The 9,963-nt window shown below is 53.9% G+C and overlaps 1 pseudogene; it reads right to left on the reverse strand.

The window, feature by feature from the left end:
* Nucleotides 1-2,927: 2,927 nt before the first annotated feature.
* On the reverse strand, nucleotides 2,928-8,733 carry LOC128948106 (Fc receptor-like protein 4; annotated as a pseudogene).
* Nucleotides 8,734-9,963: the final 1,230 nt, after the last annotated feature.

The following is a 9,963-nucleotide window of genomic DNA, read 5'->3' on the forward strand; positions in this document are numbered from 1 at the left end:
GACTGAGATTTTGGGGTGGCCCACAGCCTAGCAAAGCCAACCTGGGGTGCTCTTTTCCTGTGCAGGCATCACATGGGGGGTCCTGGATAGCTCTGCCTCTGTGCCCTCCCCCACCCTTGAATTTTTCCTCTCTTTATTTCTCTTATTTCCCTATTTTCCTCACTTTTGTAGCAGGGGCCTTCACCCCCAGTTCCCGGCTCAGCAATCCCGGGGAGCACCTGAGCAGGGAGTAGGTTGGGGGGAGATGGGGGAGGGGAAAAATTGGGTTAAGGGTGTGCCGGGAAGGGTGGAGAGGCTGTGAGTGATGGAGGTGTTGGGCTGTGCCCTCTCAACAGTTTCACTTTCTTTTCCTTGGAAAAGAAGGAAGCGGCTGTTTGTGCTGAGAGTCAGATGGGAAAGGGAGGGGGTTCTGTCCTGGGGGTCACATCCAAGAGGGTCTTGTCCTAGGAGGATCCTGTCCCAGGAGGTGGCACATCCTGGCATGGGAGGTGTCCTGCCCCAGGGGTGGCAGTTCCAGAAATGTCCCTGCACATTCCTGGCTGGCTGCCTGTCCCAGGGGTGGCACATCCTGGGGACCCCTGTCAATGCAAGGGTGGGGCCCAGCCATGGCCCAGCCCCACTGCACAGGGATGACCATTGCCCAGCTCTGCTCTGGCCAGCCCCAGGTGGCAGCCAGCACCTGAGGGTCCCCCCTGCCCCCTTGGCTTTGATTCTGGCAGCTTTAGAGCTGCTGCAGAGGTGAGAATTCTGTGGGGGAAAAAGGCCTGCCTGTGGTTTGCTCAGCCCTGCAAGAAGAACAAAACCCAAAGGGAGCCCAAGCAGTGTCTCTGTGAGGGCCTTTGATGGTTTTCAGAGCAGGGCTGGCTGGAAACCCCCTGCAGGTGCAGCTGTGAGGGAACCAGTCTGGAAATGCAGCAACTGATTATTTTGTCCCTGTGCCCAATGGACTGAGGGTGTCCCAGAACTACTGCAAATCCCACAACAATCTGCTCAATAACCTGACCTGGACCCTCCTCCTCCTCCCTGCCTTGCCCTGGATGGACAGTGGCCGGATGCCCCGCACCCACCACAGCCGCTCTCTCACTGCCCTCCACACCTGGATGGGGAGAGAAAATAAGGTAAAGGGTTCCTGGGTTGAGACAAGGACCAGGAGAGGTCACTCATCAAATCCTGTCACGGGTGTGGTAAATAGGTATGATTCGTGCTGATAAAAATTGAAACAGCAATCAATATTGATATAGTAACTAATATCTGGAAATAATAGAATAAGTTAAAAATAGTAATGCCAAAGAGGAGAGGGAAAGGAGGGTCTCCACCCCCCTTTTCCCAGCAGATGTTTTCAAGGACCACAGGAAAGAAGCTGAAGATACCGTTGCTAAAAATAACCAAGAACCTGGTTGGGTCCAAGAAAAGGCTCATTATAAGGGACTTATTGCTTTGATATGTAGATGCACTGATACGTTAGTCTTGGCTTATATTGTACTGGCTTGGTGCGCATGTGTAACCCAAAGGTTAATTAAAGGACAACGAAGAAGACTACAGAGCCTTCATCAGTGACGACCCCCAAAGACTTGTGCGCCCACCAAACCAAGTGGTGGCGCATGCGTGGTAAAGGTGGTGAGGAGGGCGGAGACAGAAATGGGAGGAGATGGTATTGACATATGGCATATAAAGGGTGATTTTCACTTGGCAAGCTTGTACGTGAAGTGGCAAGTGTCATTGAACCCTGCCCTCCGTACCCCGCGGCTGTTTTTGCTTATGCGCTACTATTTGAACCAAATTATCCCGTGTTTATATATTTTCTAAACTATTTAATTAAAATTGTTACTACTTTTAATATTGTTTGGCCTTTTTATGATGGGATAATTGGGCAAACATAACACGGGTAAAACTGCTTATGATTTAGAGATATGAATTGAATTTATTGCTGACAAAATCAGAGCAAAATAAGGATAAGTCAAATAAACCCTTTCATACACCTTCCCCCTGTTATGAATAACTTTGTAGTCATTGGCTTTCACTATTATATTGGTTTTTTTTTCAAAGTATTTTGATACAATACAGTTTGTGATCACTTTTTAACTGCTTTTGATACACCACAATTTGTCAGCCCTTTTACCCTAATCCCTGTGTAGAACATATATTTTAGTGTGATAAATAATATAGTTTAGGCTCTCACAAAAGATCAAGATAGAGACAATGTGCTGTGTATTACAATATTACCTGTTGCAGAAGTAGCTAATGCCTTTATTTGTGTAACTAAGTGACAATGATAAGAATAACTCAGATAATTTTGTGAAATAGCTAATGTTGATTTAATGTACTGGTGGAGTATCTCATGTGTATGAGAAGAACACATTGAACAGTAGCAAGTGAAAAAACATAAAAAGAGAGAGTGCAAAGAGGAATTTACCCCTGACTCTTCCATTATCAAGAACTATCAAACCACACAACAGGGGGACCTTTTGATGACACAAAATATGTGGATTTAATCTGCAGAATGACATGTACTTTATGAAAATGAATCAAGGGTCAAACCAAGCAAAAGGATTTCTGGAACATGTGAACTGGAAGGAATGTTTGAATATGTATAACCCTCCTGAGTATGTCTTTCACCAATACAATAAAAAGGTATGTAAGGAGAATTGTTGTAGTTAACTGGGTGCCTCTGGCAGTTGGCAAGCACCCAGCATGCTGTTTACTGTCCCTTTTATCCCTTATTAAACATTTACAAATTTTAAAGAGTGAGCCTTGTTTCTCACACAGTTTGACCAAAAAATTGAATTTTGGGTACAATAAGAGGGAAAAACGTTGTGTGTTCCCTCAGCACTGGAAGGGTAAATGAGGAGCCCTGTGGGGTGCTGTGAAGAGGAAGAAGAGACCCCTGAGGGGAATCGATGCCCCAAGTGCCCCCCAGTGACCCCGTATCACAGCACATCATCGTAGTCACGGGGGTCCTGTTGTCCCTCCTGGGGTCCCGAGAGCTCCATGTAAGTCACGTGAGAATCCCGAGGTGGGGCAGGGCTGGGGGACACCCGTGGGGGCGCTGAGAGTGACACCGGTGGTGCAGACCTGGGTGGGGGTGACACTCGTGGGTGATGTGTCCCTGTCCCCCCCTGTACTCACCCTCTGCCCACTCGGTTCACAGCCCCCTCCTCTGGGGGGGTGATCTAAGGGGGATGGGGAGGGGGAAAGGGGAGTCCCAGCCCGAGCCCCCCACTCACCTGTCCTGGAGCTTCCTGGTGGCTGCAAGGGAAAGGGGTGGAGGTGACCAGGGGGAGCCCAGGATCCCTGAACCTTCCTGGGACCTCAGTAGCTCCAACCACCCACAGGGCCCCCAAATCCCCACTGCAGCCCCAATTCCCAATGGACCCCTGATTCCCCCTGAACACTCTGATCACCTCTGAATCTCCCAGAACTTCTGCATCACTGCAGTTCCCCCAGTCCCCCTGTTGTCCACAACACTCTGTGTCCCCAGAACCCCAAGCCTGGCAGGGAGGGGCGCCCCCAAAACACAACCACGACCCAGAAAGATCCTCCAACATCCCTGCACAGCCCTCCAGGACCTCCCCAAACACTCCAGGAGCTCCCAATGCACCACAATGTTCCTCAAAGTCCATCTGGGGATGGCCATGGAGCCCAGAAAAGACCCTCCAAATTCCCCCCAAATCCCCCTGGACCCCCAGCCGAGGTCACTGCAGGCTCAGTGTCCCCCAGCTCAGGGGCCCTGGGTGATGCTGCTCTCTGTCCCCACTCTGGGGGCTTCCCTTCACTCCAGGACCCCTGTCCCCCATTGTCACCCACTCTGGTGGTGCCACCAGTGACAGCCCCCAATGACAGCCAGTAGAAGGAGCAGGAACAGGAGGGTCCTGCCGACATTCACAGCCACTGCTGGGGACAGAGGGGGACACACTGGGGTCACCCTGAACCATGGGGGTCCTGAACACCCCAGTGACCCTGTGTGTGACCCCACCTGTAACCCCGGGTGTGCCAGGTGTCACCTCCAGGGCCAGCTGAGGGCTGAGTGCCCGGAACACGTGGTGCCCATCCTGTCCCAGCTGGTTGGTGGCCACACACTGGTAGGTGCCCAAATGTCCCACATCGATGTCTCTGAGCTCCAGGAGGGGACCTTGTGCCATCTCCTGCCCGTTGTGCAGCCAGGTGAAGGTGACAGGGGCTGACTCCATCTGCTCTGAGCAGCACAGAGTCACGTTGTCACCTGCATGCACCTGGTATGCCAGGGGACCGGTGGTGATGGTGGCATTGGTCACGGGCACTGTGGGGACAGAGACAGGGCTGGCACTGGGCAAGGTAGGATGGAGATGGGGGTACTGTGGGAGCGGTCATCCTCAGCCCAAGTGAAATAAACAGGGCCAGGAGACTTCTTCTCCTTTTTAATGCCTTTATTAAAAGTGATCAGCTCAGGATTGGGTAGCTCGACGGGTCTGCAGCATCCGTCGTCTCTCCCAGGGCGACTCAGAGGAGGAGGATATGCGCAGCTCTGTCCACAAGGGGCAGAGCTGGGGGAATCCAGTCCTCGTGGGAGCCTTTAGGGTGTGATGTCCCCGTCAGATGGTGCCCCTCCCACTCAGTCGGCCTGGTCTCACCGCCGGGGTCGACTCCCATGGTCAGGGCGAGAGTCTCCGAAGGTGTTCTGCATCTCTGCAGGCTCAGCACTCGGCTCCTCACATCCAGACATCACTCCAGCCTCTCAACTCTTATTTGACTCGTTGTTTTAGGGGTTTCTCCGTGGGTTTGGAGTTGGGGGTCCCACAAAGCATTCTGGTCCTTGGAGTCACTTTGCATAACCCCCCCCCCTCACCTTCTCAGGTGTCTTCTCCTCATGGTTCGGGAAGGTTCCCACCCTCCACTGTGTCAGAGAAGGGCCATTACCTCGCCCTAGCCAGGGCTTTTACTAATACAAAAACAACCATTAACGACAACGACCCATAATTACCATAACACAGGCAGCAGCCCAGCAGTAGTGGTAACTTTTTTCTCACAGAAAAAATCAACTGAATTTTTGTTCATAACACAAGGGTCCTGGTCTCCCAGGACAGTGACATTCAGGGGGTCACTCTCGGCCAAGCTGTCCCCGTCGCTGTCCCCACACTGGTACTGGCCGCTGTCATTGTCCCCAGCGTGGCACTGCTCCAGGTGGGGGGTGGTGCCCAGTCGTGCCCTCGAGCCCTACCAGTGCCAGGAGAAGGACAGGGGACCTCTCCCTGTGGCCACCACGCAGCTCAGCACGAGGTGGTGCCCCAGTGCCACCTGTCCCTTGAGGGGCTGCACCCACAGTGAGAGCTGGACCCCTGCGGGGAGGGGGGTGGACTGCAGGGGACAATGGGGGACTTGCGGGGGGCAGGTGGGAGAGGGGAAGGGGGACCCCACTGAGGGAGAGGCGGCGCAGAGATGGAAGGGGGCTTGGAAATGCACCCCAAGGAAGGATGAAGGGTTCAGGGACCTGTCATCTGGAGAGGAAGATGGGGAGACCCCAGGAAGGGTATGTAAACCCAGGGAGGGAATGGTGAGACCTGAGGACCATGGGGGGAGATCAGAGAGGGCTGTGGTTGAACCAGGGAGAGATGAAGGGATCCCAGTGAGGAATGGGGGGACACAGAGGGTGATCCCAGCAGTAATGAGAGGATGTGGAAAAAGATTGCAAGGAAATAGGGGGAACCCACATAGAGCTTAGGGGATCTGATGAGATACCCAGGAAAGGATGGGGACCCTGGAATTTATGGGGGAACCCAGGCAGTGTGGGGGACCCAGGGAGGCTGTGGGGGCTCCCCATGCCCATCCCCGCACTCACAGCACACTGTGATGCGGAGCTGGGCGCTGCTCTTCTGCACGGCCCCACCATCGGAGCGCACCTGGCAGCTGTAATTCCCTGAGTGGGAGACCCCCACGGCGGGCACCAGCAGCTTCGGGGACCCCTGCGGGCCCCCCACCACCTGCCCATCCTGGTAGAACAGGTGCAGGAGGGGGGGGTCGAGGCCGCAGGGGGCTGGGGGTGCTGAAGCAGCTGAGAGTCAGGGAGGACCCCACGGAGGGCTTGGGGGGACCCTCCAGAACTGGCACCAAGAAGAGCTCTGGGAAGGAGAGGGGAGGGAGATTTGTGAGCCTGAGTCCCTGGGGAGGGGCTGTGGGGATGTCAAGGTGGCAGCTGTGTGGTGCTCACCGTGCACTGTCACTGTCACTGGATCCAAGAGTGGCCATGGTGCCACCTCAGAGTCCGCCCAGCCCCTGCAGCTGTAGCGTCCACTGTGGTTCAGCTGCAGAGGGGACAGGGACAGCTCGGTCCCATTGAGGGACCTCTCGACCTCCTTGTCCCCATGGTAGAATCGCACCCCAGTGACCGACATGTTCTCCCAGAGCTGGCAGCGCAGTGTCACCGTGTCCCCCTCCAGCAGCTCCTGCGCCGGCACCTGCAGCACCAGTCGGTCTGCGGGACATGGGAGTCTTAGGATACCTGGGGCATTCCATTTTCTCAAAGAACCCACAAACTGGAACATATCCATTGCACCAGCGGTCCCTGAATCCAGAATTGGGGTCCCTCTGCTCTGAGATGCTCTGGGATGTCCCCGTGTGCCAGGGACAGGCTCTGGTCACACCAGGAGGTGACCCATGGAGCAGAGCCCACCCAGAGCCCTCGGGGTCCCCGCAGGTACCAGTCTGGAGACACCCAAACCCCCCTCACCATTTGAGACTGTCACGGGGGGGCTGAGCCCGGTGCCGGGTCTGTCACACGTGTAGGTGCCACTCTCAGTGACAGTGAACTGATTGCGTCTCTCCTGCCTCCAGCGTCGCCCGTCCTTGTACCAGATGGTGGCTGTCCCAAAGCCCTGGCAGGTCAGTGTCACCTGGTCCCACAGCACTGCTGGCCTCCAGGGGGGCTCCACGAGGAGCTGGGTGGTCTGGGCACCTGTGGGTGACAGGGGACACCAGCCTGCCAGGGCCAGGGTAGGGCTGGGGACAGCAGGGTTGGGGCCATGGCATCCCCTGAGGACTCACCAGCGAGGTCAAGGGTCTGGGCTGGAAGGGAGAAGGGACTGGGCTGGGTGAGGGTGGCATCACAGGGACATTGGCGGGGAGAGACTGGGTGTGGGGGCTGTCCATAAACTGTCATAATGTGGCAAGGACCCCTTGGGGACAGAGACACACCAACAAGCCCTTGCTCAGTTAGGATATGGGGACACATTGGACACCCAGAAATGGAAACTCAGCAGTGGTTGCAGTGGTCACCCCCACCAGTCCCATGATAGTTCCCCTAATCCCTGTCCCCCCCTTATTGTCCCCCTTCTCCTGTCCCCACAGCCCTGGTCACCTCATGCTCTGCCTCTGTGTCGGATTTTGGGGCTGTTTAGATGGTCTGGGAAAAGCCCAAGATGGCCTTGGGTCGCCCGCGTTCCAAAGGACGAGAAGAAACTTCAGATTTTTTCTCGGTCTCGGTGTTTATTAACTGCTTATCTAAAAGATTTTCTCTTGGCCTGACAGAGTTCTGCTCAGCAGTCAGCCATGGGCACACACTGAGAGCCCCTGGGGCGGCCACCTATCTTTATACCCGGAGTTACGTATACAATATTTATCATTTTTCTCCAATACCCTCTACCCTTATTAACCAGTGCACTTTTAGTAAAGACCAATCCCAAAGTGCCAACATCACCACAGAAGATGGAGGCCTAGAGGAAGAAGAAGAAGGAGAAGGGCACGCCCCAATTCCTCCATCTTACTTCTCTAGACCCCCCTGTACAGAAATCTTAAACTCTTTATCTCACACTCCAATTAACTTATCCCTTCACCATTCACCCCGGTGAAATCCTCCTGTCCTCATACTGATGTCATCTCCCCTGTGGGATCAAAGTCCAGCCACCAGACATTTCTGGCAACATTCCAGGACTCCCGAGCCCCCCAGGGGTGGTCTCGTTCACCCTGCACCCCAGTTCTGAGAGACTGAGATCCCACACCTCTGTGGCCTTACAGGACCTCAGGGGACCCTGCAGCCCCCCTGTGACCTCTCCCCACCTGTGGGATTTCTGGGCTGTTCAGATGGTCTGGGGAAAAGCCCAAAGATGGCCTTGGGCCCCCGGGTTTGAAAGGACGAGAGGAAACTTCAGATTTGTTCTTGGTCTTGGTGTTTATTAATTGCTTATCTAAAAGATTTTCTCTTGGCCTGACAGAGTTCTGCTCAGCAGTCAGCCATGGGCACACACTGAAAGCCCCTGGGGCGGTCACCTATCTTTATACCCGGAGTTACGTATACAATATTTATCATTTTTCTCCAATACCCTCTACCCTTATTAACCAGTGTTCCCCTAGTAAGGTCCAATCCTGGAGTGCCAACATCACCACAGAAGATGGAGGCCTAGAGGAAGAACAAGAAGGAGAAGGGCACGCCCCAATCCCTCCATCTTGCCTCTCTAGACCCCCCTGTACAGGGATCTTAAACCCTGTATCTCACACTCCAATCAACTTGTCCCTTCACCATTCACCCCAGTGAAATCCTCCCGTCCTCATACTGATGTCATCTCCCATGTGGGATCAAAGTCCAGCCACCAGACATCTCTGGCAGCATTCCAGGACTCCCGAGCCCCCCAGGGGGGGTCTTGCTCACCCTGCGCCCCAGTTCTGAGAGACTGAGATCCCACACCCACCAGTCTCTGCCATCCCCAGGGTGTCAGGCCCGTGCCCAGGGCACTCACCCCACCGGAGCAGCTCCACCTTACCGGCCATCCCGCTGTCCCCAGCCATATGCACTGGCTGTCACTCGCTGCTGTGGCCACCGCTCCCCTGGCTGGCGGGTCTTCGGATGAAGGGGAAGGAAGTGAGGTCACGTCTGTCCCCATGTGTAGGTGGCCCTTGGTGGGGGCAGGGTGGCCACAAGCTGGGCACAGGATGGGGACATGGAGGGGCATGGTGTTGCCAGGAGTGGGGGGTTCAGGGGATGTGGGGAAGCAAGGATGGGTGTCTAGCAGAATGGGGGTCAAGGGGAATTGGGGTCTCCATGCCTGGGGACATTCAGGGATGGGGGTGCTGTGGGAACATGGTTTATATAGTTTAGGCTCTCCCAAAAGATCAAGATAGAGACAATGTGCTGTGTATTACAACATTAACTGTTGCAGAAGTAGCTAATGCCTTTATTTGTGTAACTAAGTGACAATGGTGAGAATAAGTAAAATAATTTTGTGAAACAGCTAATGTTGATTTAATGTACTGGTGGAGTATCTCATCTGTATGATAGGAACACATTGAAAAGTAGCAAATAAATAAACATCAAAAGAGAGAATGCAAAGAGGAATTTGCCACTGACCGTTCCATTATCAAGAACTGTCAAACCACAGAACAGGAGGGCCTTGTGAGGACATGAAATATATAAATTTAATCTGCAGGATGACATGTACTTTATGAAAATGAATCAAGGGTCAAACCAAGCAAAAGAATTCACAGAACATGTGAACGGGAAAGAATTTGAATTTGTATAATCCTCCTGAGTATGTATTTCACCAATACATTGCAAAGCTCTGTAAAGAGAATTGCTGTAGTTATCCATGGTCATCTGGCAGTTTCCAAGCACCTGGCATGCTGTTTACTGTCCATTTTATCCCTTATAAATCATTTACAAATTTTAAAGAGTGAGCCTTGTTTCTCACGCAGTTTGACCAAAAAACTGAATTTCGGGTACAATAAGAGGGAAAACCGTTGTGTTCTCCCCCAGCACTGGGAGGGGGAATGAGGAGCCCTGTGGGGTTCTGTGAAGAAGAAGAAGAGACCCCTGAGGGGAATCAATGCCCCCCAGTACCCCCAGTGCCCCCAGTGTCACAGCACATCATCATAGTCACGGGGGTCTCGCTGTCCCTCGTGGGGTCCCGAGAGCTCCATGTTGGTCACTTGTGGATCCCGAGGTGGGGCAGGGCTGGGGGACACCCGTGGGGGCGCTGAGAGTGACACTGGTTGTGGGGACCT

The sequence above is a fragment of the Melozone crissalis genome, unplaced genomic scaffold, assembly GCF_028551555.1.
Source record: "Melozone crissalis strain CALT ecotype California unplaced genomic scaffold, PUWL_Pcris_2 ptg000114l_1, whole genome shotgun sequence".
NCBI lineage: Eukaryota > Metazoa > Chordata > Aves > Passeriformes > Passerellidae > Melozone > Melozone crissalis.